This window comes from Alnus glutinosa, chromosome 8, assembly GCF_958979055.1.
Source record: "Alnus glutinosa chromosome 8, dhAlnGlut1.1, whole genome shotgun sequence".
NCBI classification, from domain to species: Eukaryota; Viridiplantae; Streptophyta; class Magnoliopsida; order Fagales; family Betulaceae; genus Alnus; species Alnus glutinosa.
The window spans coordinates 1900036-1919478 of record NC_084893.1 but is presented as its reverse complement, the minus strand read 5'-3'; the positions used below and the strand labels follow the sequence as shown (position 1 = coordinate 1919478).

The following is a 19443-nucleotide window of genomic DNA, read 5'->3' as shown; positions in this document are numbered from 1 at the left end:
CAGGTTCCAACAAATTAATACTACAAACTCGACACTAGGCAACATACTGACACTATTGTTTGGTTTGCCAGCCTATTGAGAATGGATTTTCGAGGTATGTTTAACGACATTACTCGAATAATAATTTAAACCATTAAATAAGCAACAATATATATTTTTATTATTCGTTAAAGATTTCAATTTAATAGAATTTCTTCTATCCAATTTATCAAATCCGAAAGAAAATTTGATCCGCCAAATTAATAGCCTAACATATAAAGTCTGTAAGTCTTTAAGAAAAAGGAACAAAAGGACAAGGACCAAAAGAAATGTAATAAAAAGAAAGATGAAGGTTTGTACTAGACTTAAAAAAAAAAAAAAAAAATAGAAGAGGACAAGGACAAGGACCGGCTCCGGTTCTTCATTAGAAAAAGAAAAGAGAAAAAGGCACAGGTAGGTAAAGAACAGAAAAAAGGATATGGCATTATACAGTTAAAAGAGAAGGGAAAACAACAAAATAAAATAAAGGGGACAAGACATCAAATACGGAAATAAAAACAAGGAAAACCCCACTCGGCTGTATCAAGAAAAAGGGAAAAGACACAAAAAGGAAAAGCAAGGTAAAAGCAAATCATGGAGCCATGCTACGGCTAATACAAAATAGAAGAGACAAGGAAGAAAATCTGGCATACCTCCTTGCACGCACAATGAGAGAGAGAGAGAGAGAGAGAGAGAGAGAGAGAGAGAGAGAGAGACGGCTTCTAAAATTTTAATGATCTTATGGAATTAGGAAAGCTAGTTTAGAGGAACAACTTAATGATCTTATGGAATTACTACATCAAGTACATAATGTTGGTGCTGAAAACATTATAATCCACACACTAAATGGCCTATGAAATAAATAAGCCCAGAAAAATGAAATAATATTACAGAAGTTACTCCCTTGGGCTATCTGGTTGGATTGTGAACAGTAGCTGACAAAAGCTGATCTATATCCAAGCTTGTCTAGATGTCTAAAAAAAAATGCCAAAGACTAGCTAAACTGCCTACTTCTAGCACAGCACCCTCACATTATTTTAGGAGAAATGCATCGTGCACTTCCAAGTGCTTATTCTCAAGTGTACACTTTTTACAGGTGTACACTTTTTAACGTGAAGTAAAAATCACTATTGAACTTTGGATTCATTGGTAATTTTCACCATCATGCCAGGGAGTATGCACATGAAAGGCATGTAGCATTTCTCTTATTTTAGTATGACGATCATAATCTAGGTGAACCAACAGAGAGAGCATGAGTGACCAGCTCCCTTCTTTCCCGCAGGAGATTTTGGAATAGAGTTTATAAAAGACACACGTCGTATCTTCTTGTATGGTGCTACCTGCAAGAAAAAATGCACCACGTAAGAACACTAACAAAGACAGAAAAATGTCCCTTGCTAATGGTAGAAAAGCAAGGCTATATAATATTACAGAAGGACTAAAAGATTAGTATGAAATATACAGGGAGGATCCTCTCTTTGAAGAATATGTAAAATAGATTTAGCCGAGAGTTTTTGATTATGGGATTGGGGGAGCCAATCTTATGAAGACTTCTTTTGTTAAGAGATCTATATGATCGAATCCATACATATCCCAAGCACCTAATGTAACCACTTGATGGTCCAACTATAAGACTATAAGTAAGAAAGGGATTATATAGGCCAAAATTTAGGCTTGTGCCCCAACACTACAATATGCATCAAGGAATCCAAAATTTAATTGTATTCCGGAAGAAAGAAGAGGATCACATCTTCTCTCTGTCTCTCTCTCAATCTTCTGAGGGAGAAGAAAGAAACTTGAATGCCTTGCTTAATATATTAATTTTCATTACCAATATGAATATTAGGCACCTAATGTAATTTACACTATCTAATCAGCCAGTTAACCCAAATCTCCACAGAAATCATCAATTATGCTATCTAAAGGCAACAAATTGAATGACACTTTATGCATTGTGAAACACAAAAAACACCAAATTCTGTCTTTTTATGCAACATAAAGCCAGGATATGAGCAAATATGTTGCCATGAATGATTAAATTGCAAGGCTAGGGCACTTTAGTATATGCATCTTAAATCGCACCTGTTTTGCAATGAAATTTATAACTTGAGCCTCTGTGATATTGGTTCCAGGCTTTCTTACCACAAAAGCCATGGGAATCTGCCCTGCTTCTTCATCAGGATACCTGCTTACAAGTTAGCATACAATGAGAAGAAAGAGGTAGAACTGGTCCCAAATTTTCATAAAAATATAAATCTTTGTGCACCAGTTTCTTGTCAATAGACAAATCCTTAAATTTGCTCTCCGAACGACATTAATGTTAAAGAAGTGAACAAGATAACACTATCTGAAAAATGCGTAAATTTATAAGCTAGAAGTTAGCAGTCACTAGAATGCCACAAATCAGAAAAAGTTAAGAATGTCTATCTTTTCCACACTAACGGAATCACAGCAGCATCGGCAATATCAGGATGGGCTAGGAGCAAGTGTTCCAACTCTGCCGGGGGAACCTGCAATTTATCGAGATTCAAAGGATGAGTTATTTAAATGGAGTGAGATGACAACTGTAACAAAAGGTTTGTAGGAAGGCTCAGGCAATCACCTGATAAGCTTTGTATTTGATCAGTTCCTTTAATCTGTCAACAATGAAGAGGAATCCGTCAGAGTCAAAATAACAAAGATCTCCAGTCTTCAGCCACCCATCTGAATCCAATGTTTCAGCAGTTGCCTTGTCATCTCCTACATAACCTGGAGAGACACCATGATTCTGTTAATCAAACAAGAAGCGTTACAATGGTCTTAGGAATCATGAAAAATAGGTCTCAAGTTATTAGGAGCTGTGATGTAATAGAATAATGTCAGCAGTACATTGTCACAGGACCAAGAAGGTACGTAGCACAGTTAGTTGATCACCTTTCATGATTGTTGGCCCTCGCAACCACAGCTCCCCTCTCTGGCCAGGCGGCAAGGCCTCTCCAGTTACAGGATCAACTATCTTGGCCTCCATATTTTCAGCTAGGCGACCCACAGAACCATGCCGCTGGGACTCCTCAATGTCAATCATTCTTGCCACCCCTCCTCCAGTCTCTGTCAAACCATATCCCTTAAGACAAAGAACAAGAAAATATCAGCATTACTCCTACTCCCTCTCAATAATCAAGGATTAACTTGTAAAATATTTAATTGAAATAAGGGATAAACCGTTGAGTTGGAATTAATTGTAGAGTCATAGTCTGAAAACAGGACATCTGATCTAATACTATATTTCATCACAACTTTTTTTTTTTTAATTGAATAAGAAAAAGGTTACAAGGGTGGCTGATAGGAAAGATAATGTTATTGATATTTTAACGCTAATCTTCATTTTTAACTTAATCTTTGTAGAAGAATTTCTAAAATTACAATATTATTTTCAGTTTAATGGTTCAGATTCTATGCAAAAAAAAAACAAATAGAAATAATTAATACTAAGCTAACAATATTTGAAGTACTGGCTAAATTAATAATCACTGATACCTGCACAATCTCGATGTTGGGGAACTTAGCCACGAAGCGCTCCGCGACCTCCTTACCGAGCGGCGCGCCGCCGCAGCCGAGCTGCTGGAGCGAGCTCAGATCGTACTTCTTGACGAGGTCGGACTTGGTGAGCGCCACGATGAGCGGCGGCGACACCGGCATGTAGGAGACCCCATACTTCTCCACGGCCCTTAGCATGCCCTCGAAGTCAAACCTCTCCATCAGCACCAGTGTCTTGCCCATTGCCACCGCCCTCACCAGCATGAAGAATCCGAACACGTGGAACAGCGGCAGCGTGAACAGAGACACCGCCTGTGGTTGTTCCTCGCTCTGTTCACACGACCGTTTCGTTTCTTAATAGTTTAAAGCTCAAGCTCCGTAATTAATTACGCAAATGATTTTAAGTTCGAAATTTACCACCTGAGTTTGTTTCTGATCCGACAGATGTTTGAGCTGAAAGAAACCTTCGATTAGGGCGATTAGATTCCGGTGAGTGAGCAGAACGCCCTTGACTCGACCGGTGGTTCCGGAGGAGTAGAGAATGGCCGCTGAGTCGGACTGACTCACTTCGACTCCGTGGACTGGATCCGAGGTAGGACGATTCCTATTGAGCATTGAAAGGAACTGCGGCGAGTCGAGGAGGATAGTGCCGAGGGGGAGAGTCGGAAGCTTGTGCGAAGTAGCTGACGTGGCGAAGGCGATGACCGGGTTACTGAGTTGGACCTGGTGAGCGATCTCGGAGTCGGAGCCGAGTGGGTTGGCCGGCGAGAGGGTGACTCCGAGGGCCAAGAGCGCGAAGTAGAGCACGGGCACGTGCAAGGAGCTGGGCGCGAGAATGAACGCCACGTGGCCTCTGGAGAGAGAGGATGTGGCTGCGAGAGAGGAGGTGAGAGAGTGGATTTGGGCGAGGAAGTGAGAGTAGGATAGGTGGCGGCCGGAGGCGGCGTCTATGAGGACGGTGGTGTTGGGCGCGGGTGCAGAGGATTGGGAGCGGAGGAGAGAGAGGGTGTGTTGGGTGAGAGAGAGGGGTTGGGACAGTGGAGGGAGTGGAACCCGCGGGCGGAGGGGGTGGAAGGTCTTGGTGTGTGGGCAGAAGCCGCTGCGAGGGTCGATCGGACGGCTGGGATTCGTTGTTTGGTCGTTGGCCATCGGGACCGACGGCTGTGGTGTGGACTGTGGAGGGTGTTTTGTCTAAGGAGGCCTGATAGACAGGGTACGGTTTAAACAGGCACTTTTTATTAAAACTTAATTTTTTAATACAAAAGGCCTGGTGCCAGCAAATCATTTCCTTGTCTCAGAGTGAGAGAGTGAAAATTATATAGCATAGCATGTCCAAACTCGAAGGCACAATGACATTGAAAATGACCGACCCAATGATCGGCAGGGGACGGCATAGCATGTCCAAACTCGAAGGCACAATGACATTGAAAAGGAAAATGATAGGTGGCCCATCACTCTCTTTTGTTTTTTTTTTAATAAAAAAATATATAAATTTAACATCAAATAATAAATTTTGATTTTTTTTTTTTACTTTAAAAAAAAAAAAAAAAAAGTGATGAGAACGGTTGTTTGTCCCATATATCACTGCTCCATTGAAAATGACCGACCCAATGATAAATAGGGGCTTGCCGTCCCCTGCCCGGCCATTTCCTACGTGGAAAGGGCCTTTTTGTCTTTTAATATATATATATATGAAAAAAAAAAGAAAGAAACAAATAGCTAATTTTGAACACCCAGAGACGTCTTCTATACCCATATTCCCCACTGTGCGTACCATTTTCCCCCCAAATCCTTTCCTCCCTCTCTCCATCTCCTCTCCTCAACCCCACTGTGAGCCTACCACCGTCGACCACTCACGAGACCGCCACTCCATTGTGCGTTCTCTATCTCCGGCCAAAACCCAACCACCGTACCGTCACGAGCAGCCCCAGCCGAACCACCACCATCGACGAGCCCATCCACCGTAAGTTTTTTTTTTTTTTTTTTTTCTCTCTCTCTCTCTCTCCAAATCCAATTTTTTTAGTTTTTTATGGGTGAGATTTGGCTGAGAAAATGCAGGAATTGGAGAGACAAAGTTAGCTAAGATTTGGGCTCCCACAATTCCGGCGACCATTTCCCTCATTTCTGGCCTTGATCTCCCCCATTTTTGGCACCGGTACCGATCTCCCCCATTTCTGGTTTTTTGAGTTGTTTTTGGATCTTCCTTTTTTAGTTGCTTGCTGTGATTTGTAGTTTCTTCGGAGCTTGAGACATCGAACAAAAACTTCTTGTATTTGGTGCATGGAACACCACATTCATCCAACTCTTTTTTTTTTTTCCTCTCTCTCTCTTTTTTTTTTGGTGGGTTTCAGAACAGGGTTATGTAGTTTTTTTTTCTTGGTACTACATTGCATGAGTCTGTGTTAGCTACGGAGGTGAACAACATATACAGGCACTAAAATGGTCAAAGCCATTTCCCTAGAATCAAGGTTGTCATCGTGGCCTTTCAAGCACAAACCCAAATCCAAACGACTTATTTGAATCCTGCAAGCCAAATTGATTCTTGTCAGATTCCTGCATAAGACAAACTTATTTAATTTGTCTTGAGTTATCTTTCCAGAATTTTCCATTAAATTAGCAAAATGTCCCCCCAAATCATCCTACTTGCTTAGAAAGGAGGTGAGGGATTAGAAGAATTTCCCACCTTCACGATACTGGGGCTGAAACTTATATGTGAACCAAAAATCATACACTAAAAACATTTTACCCTAACAATCTTCTCATTGAAAAAGCTCAAACAACTTGACCATTGCCTAGAGAAATATAGTGGTGAGATCTATATAAAAGGAGTCCCCAGAAAGGAAATTGACATGTGGGATGATGAATCTTGGTTGTGGGCATAACGGATCACTACATCTTCAAACATCTAGTAGTTCACTACCATGTTAACATTAACTTCAGCAACGATGCATAATAAAATCTATGGCCAGGTACAAGAAGTATCAATTTTATTCTTGTAATGTGGAATGGCTACTGGAAATTCATTTAATCACTCAAGACTACAATTCCATATATTTGTGAGCAGAAATTGCTAGATGAGTGGCCTCAGCTTCAGAAAACAACATCTATGATCCCTCATATTAATTCATTGGCATATTGGTTTGTTTTGGAGACAATAGATAATTGAAAATATATCTATGTAGGCATGTATTCACCCCAAGAATTCGTATTTCATAACCAATTAGTGATTTGTCACTAGTGTACTTCTTTATGGTATTTGATTTTTTTTGGTTCTCAAAACTGGGTGGAGAGAAAAGATTCAACAATCTTTTATTTGATTCAATCATATATTTAGCCCCCCAATTTATAGAAGATTCTCATGTCATGTGCTTCTGAATGTAGGCACAAGTAAATGTCTACAACAAGTGATTTGTCAAGCGGTCCTCCGTTATGTAATTATGGAGTTCCTGCACGTCTAAGGAACTTTTGAACCACGTCCAATCCCGCTAAAAAGTGGTATGTATGTAATAACTACAAAGTAATTTCTGAAATTAGCTTAATTTCCTGCAAATTTGGTAACTCTGCTATCAACAGGCATCTCTGTTGTCGATGGGGAGTGCCAGAAAGGTGCTTAATTTCTGAGCTGGGTTGGTCTTTGGTAGTTCTTCTGATATGGATCTCTCGGTTTGTGGATCTGCAGTGATGGTCCTGCAGTTTCTTTGCTCTTTTGTTTAGTTGTTGGGTGATTTTGGCTAGTCTGTTTAGTTGAGTTTTGTAAGTTTTAGAGAGGTGTCGTTGTTTGGTGTTTCTGAATAGAAACTTAAGACCAGTTAAGTTTGGTGTGTTTGTATTGTTTGTTGTTTGGGTACCCATTACTGCAGCCTAAACAATTTTACCATTTATTAAGGTTCGTTTATATCGTATTTTCAGTTCGTAGTGGTAGCTTTTATTGCGTGTTTGTTTGGTTGTATTATTGTCTTCAGCTATGATGGCGATGTTAATGTGTCTTGAGCCATCAAATTTTGTTTCATCATGAGCGAGACTTCACACAACGCTGGATTGGGATTTCATGCAATGTTTCAAGTGAATCATAGTAAGACCAACCCTTCATTTGTTAGGTACAGGACTTGACATTGAGTTACATAATCATCCGCATTACCCAATTGAGAGAGTTAAACTACTATTATTATAACAACAACAACAACTTTACCACCTGCAAAATCAATGTCTCATTATTTCAAACACATTTTCCACTTAGGGCCATCTGCTTCATTGAATCTGCATTGAGTGAAACCAAAGATCCACATAGAGAGACATGGCAACCTATCTTACATGACTGTATCATTGCTAATCAAATAACAGATATCAACTTGAGTTACAAATCAAGTCTCTCTTTTTCTGTACGTACACAATTCCTTATTGACTAATAATGTATTAATATACATGCACATAGATAATCAAGCTTTACTTCTAAAAGCTCATCATCATTGTCAAAGAGGTTACAAATTAATTAGCAAAAAACATTTCCACTAAAGAGAGTTTTGTTTGTGGAACTGCTTCACAAACAGAAATGGCAACAGGCGAAATCAAACCAAAACTATAATAACTAATTATCCCAACGCCTCTCATCCTCTACTCAAACATGTCATGGTCAGAAATACACCTTCTCAATCAACAAGATCTTCAGCGCCTGCAATGACCTCCCATATCTGAACTCTTCCTTGCATTGATAAAATTGCAGAATTGCAGACAACTGTCTATTAAAAAAAAAAAAAAAAAGTACCAACAAACAAAAAGCAATGATAAGTGCCAATTATTTTCATCATCCATTTAAAAACCAAAGAACTACAAATTGAATGGCTGGAACCTTTCACAATGCAACAAGATTTACAGCTGAACATTAGCATATTAATCAAAGAATATTCATAATAATTTTATGAAACAACTCTGAGAAGCATTAACAATTAGAATGTTCATTTTCCATTTTCAAAGTATACACAGTCTTATGAGCAATTGACCTTACAGTTCAGTAAGAATATCAATATAGTAAGAACAATTTATGCAAAATGACTTCATAATGAAGAACGAAAAATAGAGGCTGAAATTGAAGCAATACACAACAGAAAAATATCAAAAGAAAAGAAACACCACCACCTCACTTTGCAATCAGGCACAAATACTATAAAAAGAGATCAGGATTCTTCATTGATTAAACTGGACTTCAATTCTTGCACACACCTATCAATATTGATGAGATCAGTCTAACTTCCATCAAATACACGTATCTTGGCAACCAGGTGGATAATTACTAATGGAGGAATTAATTTCATTCAGTTCCAATGGCAAATCATTTTTTTCTTCCTGATTTCATGCAGTTCTGCATTCTGAAATTTCTAGCCCTTAAAACTGTCCCCATAGAATTTCATATAACTAGAATAAGCTAAAAGAAAGTCCGGGGAATACATGCAAAAAAAGAACAAAAATAAAGTGAAGGATGTAATTCCAAGTGATTAGAGTATAGAATGAGTAGCAGCAAAACTATGAGAGAACCATGTTACAATTATTAACCATCAACTAAAAACAGCAACCTAGATTCAGAAGAGAACCATGTTACAATTATTTCCTCAATTCTCATGCTATAACCAGAGTGCTTATGTTTCAATCTCAACCAAAACTTATCAGAGAAAAATCTAGCCCTTGGTGAGCAAACACCACAATTCAACCAACAAAGATAATCAAAATAGAATTCTCAAACTACCAATTTACTTAAATAAACAAATGAGATATAAAACATAACCAGTTGGAACCTTGAAATGAAAGGAAACAAAAAATTAGCACACAAGCAAACTTTAGTAAGAATAATTGACCTTCCAAAAAAAAAAAAAAATTACTTTAATCAAAGAGACCTTACCACTTACGACAAGTGTATGAAATCTCCTTCGGTGCAACAATTAATGTCCTCTATCACAGAGAATTGCATGCCTTGAATGAATTTACCTTTGCAATCCCAGCCAATTCATTAGTATAGGATTGATATTAGGAGTGCTTAAAAATTAATTCTTTAGAGCGACATATTTAAATTCCATTTTGTTGTTGGGGGTTCCATTTTGCTGCATTTTTTCTCCAGGATGCTATAACAAGGTCATTTCAAGACTCAAAACATTTGTAATTATCATAGGCTCCAACTTACTCCAAGTATCTTCCAGGACATTCCTATATATTATATATATTATATAACATAGCAGCAACTAGTTTTCTTCTCTAATACTTGGGAATCAACGAAGCAAAAATTAGACATATTCATAGCTCTCTGTAAGTTCTGAAATTTCTAAATACATAGATGAACATATTGCAAACAACATTCTAAAGAGGGATTACCTGTAGATGCCCCAAATCACAGAGTTACCCCACTTTCAGAAGACAACACCTATAATATGTGTAACATCTAATAAAGTGGTTGACATAATTAGTGACGCCCTAATTATTCTTCGCATGACACAATGATACAAATTAAGGCATAACAAAACTTGTTTAGAGTGATGAATGAGATTGGGCTGAAAACATAATTCAGACGGTAAAATGATTCCATCAAATGGAAAGGATCCTATTCCATTGGCCTTTTGGTATGACTTTGGCCAACTAGTTGTACGTTTAATGTATTTATTTAAAAATGAAAGCACTTATTTTTAAAAATGGTTTTAAGAAAAAAATAATAACTATATATCTATCTTATCTGAAGAACCTCAACAACCCCTTCACCCATTTCCTACCTAAACACAATATTAGATTGTATCATCAAATTTCAACCATTATAATATTATCCACCAACTTGTACGTACGTTTGAGCCAAATCTGTCCAATATGATTATCTAAGCATATTTCCAGCTCGAGGGCTTATGCTATTTCCTTTACAAAAATAAAAAAGGGTTTTTGACCTGATCCAAGACCAAATCAGACAGGTTATACTCATTTAGATTTCCATTATAGTATTGGGTTTTTGTGGGTGAGCTTTAGTTTTTCCTGTGTATACTGCATGTGTACCTAAGGGCGCCTTAAGATTTCCATTATAGTAATCTCCATTGATTGGTAGTATTGCAGGGGGTGGTTCAATTCACGAATTGCTGTTATTACATGCTAACTTTAAGCAAAAGCCAAAATCTGTTCTTAAAAAAAAAATAAAAGGAAAAAGAGGAATTTGAACGCACCACTATGAGAGATTAGCTGGAAAGGAAATGAGCTGAATTGAGCTCGATGAGATCCCCAATCCACGCAAAAATCTGTACCCCCGGTTCAAGGATCTAGAAGCTCAAGCTTTTGGGTATTGGCTTTTCAAGATCTAGGGCACGAAATGATGACCAAGAATCAGCCAAATCTCACCCAAAAACAACTAAAAAAACTGAATTAGGAGAGAAAATGAAAAGGAAAGATTTTTTTTTAAAAAAAAAAAAGAAAATAAAAAAAAAAAAGAGAGAAAACCTTACGGTGGATGGGCTCGTCGGCGGTGGTGGTGGTTCGGCTATCGGAGGCGAACCGGAGATGGAGAACCACGGTGGTTGGGTTTTGGCCGGAAATGGAGAACACACAGTGGAGTGGCGGGCTCGTGAGTGGTTGACGGTGGCGGACTCGCGGTGGGGTTGAGGAGAGGAGATGGAGAGAGGGAGGGAAGGATTTGGGGGGGAATATGGGTATAGAAGACGTCTCTGGGTTGTCAAAATCAGATATTTGCTTCTTTCTTTTTTTTTTTCTTTTTTTTAAATGAAAAAAAAAAAATATATATATATATATATTAAAAGACAAAAGGCCATTTCCACGTAGGAAAGGGCCGGGCAAGTCGTCCTCTGCCTATCATTACTTCTTAGTGAGTTGGTGGTCGGGGGGAGAGCTGATACATGGGGGACGGTTTTCCGTCTCCCATCACCATCTTTTTGATTAAAAAATTATAAAAAGAGTGACGGAGAACGATTTTTTGTCCCCCACAAATCATTTTTCGGTAGGAAGATTTCACGATTCACATCTCCATTTGCAATTCAACACAATGGGCCCCAGTAGGCCCCAAGCAGCTTCAAACCTCCAAAGGTCTGTGTTGGGTCAAATTTGGGTATAGTTGAATTGTAATATTTATTTATAATGAAAAGGCTTTAAAGCTTGGAGGGCCAGATGCAATTATATATTAGAACGTTAATTAAATGAATAAATTATTTATTTTTATTGATTTAAACTTTCATAAATGTGAAAATGGCAAAGTAAACAAGTGGACATTTTAAGAATTTATATATGTTGAAAAATTTACGACGTTGGGAACCTAGATTATTAGCTTTCATGGAAAGTCTATTATTTATGAACGTAAATTGTACAGGTTAAAAGAAATTGAATGATCACATGTCTAGAGTCAATAAATTCTCATTTTCATGTCTAGAGATTTTTGAAGGCCCCATTATTATAATTTTTTATTTTTTTACCATACCTGAGGGCCTTAATTAGAGATTATTTATTAACTTTTTACCATATTAGAGTCTTAAAATTTTGTTTTTGAGAAAGAATTTTTATTGTAGAACTATTAATTGGGGGCTTTGATTAGAGACTACTTATTAACTTTTTACTATATTGGAGCCATAAAAATCTTTTTTTTTTTTAAATATATATATATATATTGTACAATTATTAATTGGGGCCCTTTGCCTAAGGGTTTAGCAAGCCCTACATGGTATCAAAGTAAAGTAGAGTAAGGGTCTAATTCGAACATTATCTCTATCATTTACTTTCCATTCAAGAACACGTTAATGTCTGTCATAGTAAAAATTGGAATCTTAATGGGTTTGGCTTAAGCAAGTAAAAGAGACAGCAAATACAAATATGGTGATTAACAAATGCAATATGTCAAATTAGGACTGTTAGATTTCCTTCACTTTTCAAGCCTTCCTTTTTGAACCCGTGTCTCTAAGTGGATGGAAAGGATCAAGCACTTTCAGACTCCGCAAAGGTTGCAAAGTATGAGAGTTCAAGAGACCTTAGATAAAGTAAAAAGTTAATTTACAAAACTCTAGTCAAAAGCACATGTTCTAATGACAAATTTTACCTTCAAAACTCAACTTGATCTAGAAATGGGTTCCCGATTAGGTGCAATGAATGACCATATTGCATGTGAGAAGACACCTGGGCTCTGTTCGCCTGCCCAATCAATGTCCTCTTACAAGAGATTCTCATATTACATGCAATGCAATACAGATAGCTCATTGCACTCGATCCCTATCCCGAGAAATGGATGTCCCCGTCTAGTAATGTTCTAATAAATATTCAACCTCTAACACCGAGAACTGACAAAACAGATCATATCATTGAAATTAGGAAAGCTAGTTTAGAGGAACAACTTAATGATCTTATGGAATTACTACATCAAGTACATAATGTTGGTGCTGAAAACATTATAATCCACACACTAAATGGCCTATGAAGTAAATAAGCCCAGAAAAATGAAATAATATTACAGAAGTTACTCCCTTGGGCTATCTGGTTGGATTGTGATCAGTAGCTGACAAAAGCTGATCTATATCCAAGCTTGTCTAGATGTCTAAAAAAAAAATGCCAAAGACTAGCTAAACTGCCTACTTTTAGCACAGCACCCTCACATTATTTTAGGAGAAATGCAACGTGCACTTCTAAGTGCTTATTCTCAAGTGTACACTTTTTAACGTGAAGTAAAAATCACTATTGAACTTTGGATTCGTTGGTAATTTTCACCATCACTCTAGGGAGTATGCACATGGAAGGCTTGTAGCATTTCTCTTATTTTAGTATAACGATCATAATCTAGCTGAACCAACAGAGAGAGCATGAGTGACCAGCTCCCTTCTCAAAATTTTTCCTGCAGGAGATTTTGGAATAGAGTTTATAAAAGACACACGTCGTATCTTCTTGTATGGTGCTACCTGCAAGAAAAAATGCACCACGTAAGTAAGAACACTAACAAAGACAGAAAAATGTCCCTTGCTAATGGTAGAAAAGCAAGGCTATATAATATTACAGAAGGACTAAAGAATAGTATGAAATATACAGGGAGGATCCTCTCTTTGAAGAATATGTAAAATAGATTTGGCCGAGAGTTTTTGATTATGGGATTGGGGGAGCCAATCTTATGAAGACTTCTTTTGTTAAGAGATCTATATGATCGAATCCATACATATCCCAAGCACCTAATGTAACCACTTGATGGTCCAACTAGAAGTAAGAAAGGGATTATATAGGCCAAAATTTAGGCTTGTGCCCCAACACTACAATATGCATCAAGGAATCCAAAATTTATTTGTATTCCGGAAGAAAGAAGAGGATCACATCTCTCTCTCTCTCTCTCTCTCTCTCTCTCTCTTTCTCAATCTTCTGAGGGAGAAGAAAGAAACTTGAATGCCCTGCTTAATATATTAATTTTCATTACCAATATGAATATTAGGCACCTAATGTAATTTAGACTATCTAATCAGCCAGTTAATCCAAATCTCCACAGAAATTATCAATTATGCTATCTAAAGGCACCAAATTGAAAGACACTTTATGCATTGTGAAACACAAAAAACACCAAATTCAGTCTTTTTATGCAACATCAAGCCAGGATATGAGCAAATATGTAGCCATGAAAGATTAAATTGCAAGGCTAGGGCACTTTAGTATATGCATCTTAACTTAGAAAGGACCATTCAACTGTTTTCATAGGTATCCCAAATCGCACCTGTTTTGCAATTAAATTTATAACTTGAGCCTCTGTGATATTGCTTCCAGGCTTTCTTACCACAAAAGCCATGGGAATCTGCCCTGCTTCTTCATCAGGATACCTGCTTCCAAGATAGCATACAATGAGAAGAAAGAGGTAGAACTGGTCCCAAATTTTCATAAAAATATAAATCTTTGTGCACCAGTTACTTGTCAATAGACAAATCCTTAAATTTGCTCTCCGAACGACATTAATGTTAAAGAAGTGAACAAGATAACACTATCTGAAAAATGAGTAAATTTATAAGCTAGAAGTTAGCAGTCACTAGAATGCCACAAATCAGAAAAAGTTAAGAATGTCTATCTTTTCCACACTTACGGAATCACAGCAGCATCGGCAATATCAGGATGGGCTAGGAGTAAGTGTTCCAACTCTGCCGGGGGAACCTGCAATTTATCGAGATTCAAAGGATGAGTTATTTAAATGGAGTGCGATGACAACTGTAACAAAAGGTTTGTAGGAAGGCTCAGGCAATCACCTGATAAGCTTTGTATTTGATCAGTTCCTTTAATCTGTCAACAATGAAGAGGAATCCGTCAGAGTCAAAATAACAAAGATCTCCAGTCTTCAGCCACCCATCTGAATCCAATGTTTCAGCAGTTGCCTTGTCATCTCCTACATAACCTGGAGAGACACCATGATTCTGTTAATCAAACAAGAAGCGTTACAATGGTCTTAGGAATCATGAAAGAGAGGTCTCAAGTTATTAGGAGCTGTGATGTAATAGAATAATGTCAGCAGTACATTGTCATAGGACCAAGAAGGTAGCAGAGTTAGTTGATCACCTTTCATGACTGTTGGCCCTCGCAACCACAGCTCCCCTCTCTGGCCAGGCGGCAAGGCCTCTCCAGTTACAGGATCAACTATCTTGGCCTCCATATTTTCAGCTAGGCGACCCACAGAACCATGCCGCTGGGTCTCCTCAATGTCAATCATTCTTGCCGCCCCTCCTCCAGTCTCAGTCAAACCATATCCCTTAAGACAAAGAACAAGAAAATATGAGCATCACTCCCTTAGATTCTATTATCTAAACATATAATTTAGCAAAAAAAAAATAGAAATAATTAATACTAAGCTAAAACATTTGAAGTACTGGCTAAATTAATAATCACTAATACCTGCACAATCTCGATGTTGGGGAACTTAGCAGCGAAGCGCTCGGCTACCTCCTTACCGAGCGGCGCGCCGCCGCAGCCGAGCAGCTGGAGCGAGCTGAGATCGTACTTCTTGACGAGGTCGGACTTGGTGAGCGCCACGATGAGCGGCGGCGACACCGGCATGTAGGAGACCCGATACTTCTCCACGGCCCTCAGCATGCCCTCGAAGTCAAACCTCTCCATCAGCACCAGTGTCTCGCCCATTGCCACCGCCCTCACCAGCATGAAGAATCCGAACACGTGGAACAGCGGCAGCGTGAACAGCGACACCGCCTGCAGTTGTTCCTCGCTCTGTTCACACGACCGTTTCGTTTCTTAATAGTTTAAAGCTTAAGCTCCGCAATTAATTACGCAAATGATTTTAAGTTCGAAATTTACCATCTGAGTTTGTTTCTGATCCGACATACGTTTGAGTTGAAAGAAACCTTCGATTAGGGCGATTAGATTCCGGTGAGTGAGCAGAACGCCCTTGACCCTCCCGGTGGTTCCGGAGGAGTAGAGAATGGCCGCTGAGTCGGACTGACTCACTTCGACTCGGTGGACTGGATCCGAGGTAGGACGATTCCCGTTGAGCATTGAAAGGAACTGCGGCGAGTCGAGGAGGATAGTGCCGAGGGGGAGAGTCGGAATCTTGTGCGAAGTAGCTGACGTGGCGAAGGCGATGACCGGGTTACTGAGTTGGACCTGGTGAGCGATGTCGGAGTCGGAGCCGAGTGGGTTGGCTGGCGAGAGGGTGACTCCGAGGGCCAATAGCGCGAAGTAGAGCACGGGCACGTGCAGGGAGCTGGGCGAGAGAATGAACGCCACGTGGCCTCTGGAGAGAGAGGATGAGGCTGCGAGAGAGGAGGTGAGAGAGTGGATTTGGGCGAGGAAGTGAGAGTAGGATAGGTGGCGGCCGGAGGCGGCGTCGATGAGGACGGTGGTGTTGGGCTCGGGTGCAGAGGATTGGGAGCGGAGGAGAGAGAGGGTGTATTGGGTGAGAGAGAGGGGCTGGGACAGTGGAGGGAGTGGAACCCGCGGGCGGAGGGAGTGGAAGGTCTTGGTGTGTGGGCAGAAGCCGCTGCGAGGGTCGATCGGACGGCTGGGATTCGTTGTTTGGTCGTTGGCCATCGGGACTGATGGCTGTGGTGTGGAGGAGATTGCAAAATTGCAGTGTTTGTCTCTATGGGTGGCTCAGAGTGGGGAGAGTGAAATATTATATAGTTTTTATAAATAAAGAGGGAAATAATAATAAGAACATACGACTGAATGAGTTTGACTTTTACTTTTTATTTGCTCTTTGCTTTTTCTTGTTTGACTAGTTGTAGGCGTGCTTTACTGCATGGCTCTACGTTGGATGCATTCACATCTTTATCGGGATCATGTGAATCTCCGCTCAAATAGCCAAGTAATTTACGTAAATAATTTGGAGTCTACGTTTGAAATTCGTTTACTTGGACCAAGTTTTAGCTGTCAGAATATTTATGGGGAGCAGGTACGTCCTATTAAAAAAAAGACTCATAAATGGTTTGACACATGTTTTAATTATAAGTAATGATTCACTACCACCTAAATATACAACTTTTTACCACCTTGTCTATGTGGTAAGGTGGTCCCTCACCTTAATTTATTTTTAAAAAATAAAAAAATTCAAAAAGTAGTGGGGGACCACCTTGCCACATAAGCAAGATGGTGAAAAGTTGTATATTTAGGTGGCATTGAATCATTATTCTTTAATTATTGGCCGTGAGTCAAACGATATCATCCGTTCTTTTACTATTGCGTGTTTTACCCTTTACAAAGACGACACTTTTTTTTTTCTAATGCGGCAACGGCAGATTTCTAAAAAGGAAAAGTACAAATAACTTTCTCAAATTATTATTTAATTGTAAATGTATCTCTTAAATTATTAATTGGGTTAATATTTCTTTTTAAATTATCAAAAAATATTAATATTTCCTTAAGACTAACAAAAAAATAAAAATGACCTTAATTTTTTTTGAATAAGACAAAAATGTCTTCATAAATTCAAAAAATTAAAACTAAAACTAAAAAACTTAAAAAAATAAAAAATAAAAAACTAAAAAAGAAATATTTTTAAAAAAATTAAATAAAAAACGAAAAAAAAGAAGAAAAAAAATTAATTTTTTTTTTTTAAAAGTAAACAAAAAATAACTGAATTTTTTTTTAAAAAAAATAAAAGAAATGAAAAAAAGAAAAAAGAAAAACCAGTTTCTATTAAATTAAAAAAAATGAAAAAGAACAATTTTTTTTTTAAAGAAAAAAAGGAAAAAACAAAAAATAACTGAAATTTATTTATTTAAAAAAAAATAAAACAAATGAAAAAAAAAACCAGTTTTTATTAAATTAAAAAACGAAAAAGAACATTTTTTAAAATGAAAAAAAAAACGAAAAAAAAAACAAAAAATAACTGAAATTTATTTATTTATTTTTTTAAAATGGAACAAATGAAAAAAAAAAAAAAAAAAACCTGTTGTTATTAAATTAAAAAAAAGAACAATTTTTTTTAAAATAAATAAAAACTGAAAATTATTTTTTAAAAAAATAAAAAATAAAAAACAGTTTTAATTTTTTTTTTTTTTTGGAATAAATTTTTGTTATTTTATATTTTATTTTAATAATTTTAGGAAGGACATTTTTATTATTAGGGAGACATTGACATTTTCTGATAGTTTAAGAGTGAAGATTAATATAATTAGTAATTTAAAGAATACATTATCAATAATATAATAGTTTAAAGAAGTTACGTGTATTTTTCCATCTTAAAAACATTTATATTCTTTTCAATGTTTGAGTGGACATGTGACAAAGCAACCAAACTACTGCCAGCCGCCCAGCAACCACAAATAATAATATTCAAAAAAAAAAAAAATAAATAAAATTAATGGCCGAGTTATAAAATTATTTTAAAGATAATATATTGATATGACATGGAATTGGAAGGGGTAACTTCCCACGACAAAACGACAAATGGCTGAAAATCTGTCCCACACTCGTGCATTTAGTTTGACTTTCGCCTGCAAGTTTTACGAGTATGGTCCTATTCGGATCAACATCTCCTAAATTTTTTTTTTTTTTTTTTTTTGACATTTAACATTTCAAATTATTAAATCCTACCCATCATTTAGATTTAACAGTTCACATTCAATATAAAATAAATGCTAAAATAAAAACTTATTACGAAATTATAATTGAAGAGTCTAACTCGTTTAATTATATGAGTCAAGTTAAAATTGACTTATATACCTTTATTACATTAATGACTCAATACAACTCATGAACCCGACACTAACAAAACACGAAATTAGTAGGTTAAGGTTGAGAAGTTTGACCCGTTTAATTAAAAAAAATTGCTAGAGGTATTAAATCTTTTACAAAGAGATAGGTACCCAAAATAATGTGAAGCGTATTTATTAATAATCGTAACATTTTTTTTTAATAAGCTTCAAATTATCTTGATAGTCATTTATTGAAAAAATATTTGGTATCTTGAACATTTTTCACACGAATACGAATTATGACTGTGTGCATGATCTATATTAATGCTCCGTTTGTTTCGACGTAAAATGGTTTCCGTCGAAAAATATTTTCGATGAAATCATTTTTCAGGAAAATTGATTTTCTCGAAAATATTTTTCAACGTTTGGCTCGCATGAAAAAATTACGAAAGGCGAAAATGCAACTGCCCTCGGAATTCGGCAACGTCCGGTTGCCGTTGCCGGATTCTGGCGAGCGTGTTTGGCCAGATCCGGACAAAATGGCCGGATTCCTACTGGACTTATCCGGATCCGGTCAGATCCGGCCTGATTAGTGGCTGGATCCTACTGTATCTTGGCCATTTCCTCCGGATCCGGTCAGATTCGACCGGATTCCGACCATTTTGGCACAAATCCGACAGTATCTCAGCCATTTTGGCTAGATCCGGCTAGATCAATGGCCGGATCCATCCAGATTCGACCTTATATTGGCCATTTTGGCCAGATCCAGCCAGTTTTAGTTGGAATCTGGTCC

General features: G+C 37.6%; 2 long non-coding RNA genes and 1 pseudogene across 2 annotated transcripts; 1 reads left to right on the top strand and 2 right to left on the bottom strand.

Annotated features, from left to right (window-relative positions):
• Positions 1–778: 778 nt before the first annotated feature.
• Positions 779–16624, bottom strand: LOC133876451 (4-coumarate--CoA ligase-like 9; annotated as a pseudogene).
• On the top strand, positions 5260–7533 carry LOC133875907 (uncharacterized). Its single transcript, XR_009901506.1, has 4 exons — positions 5260–5497; positions 5593–5689; positions 6916–7029; positions 7108–7533. It is a non-coding gene; the product is annotated as an uncharacterized LOC133875907 (long non-coding RNA).
• LOC133876452 (uncharacterized) lies at positions 7889–9415 on the bottom strand. Its single transcript, XR_009901539.1, has 2 exons — positions 8668–9415; positions 7889–8270 (listed from the first exon to the last, which is right to left on the bottom strand). It is a non-coding gene; the product is annotated as an uncharacterized LOC133876452 (long non-coding RNA).
• Positions 16625–19443: the final 2819 nt, after the last annotated feature.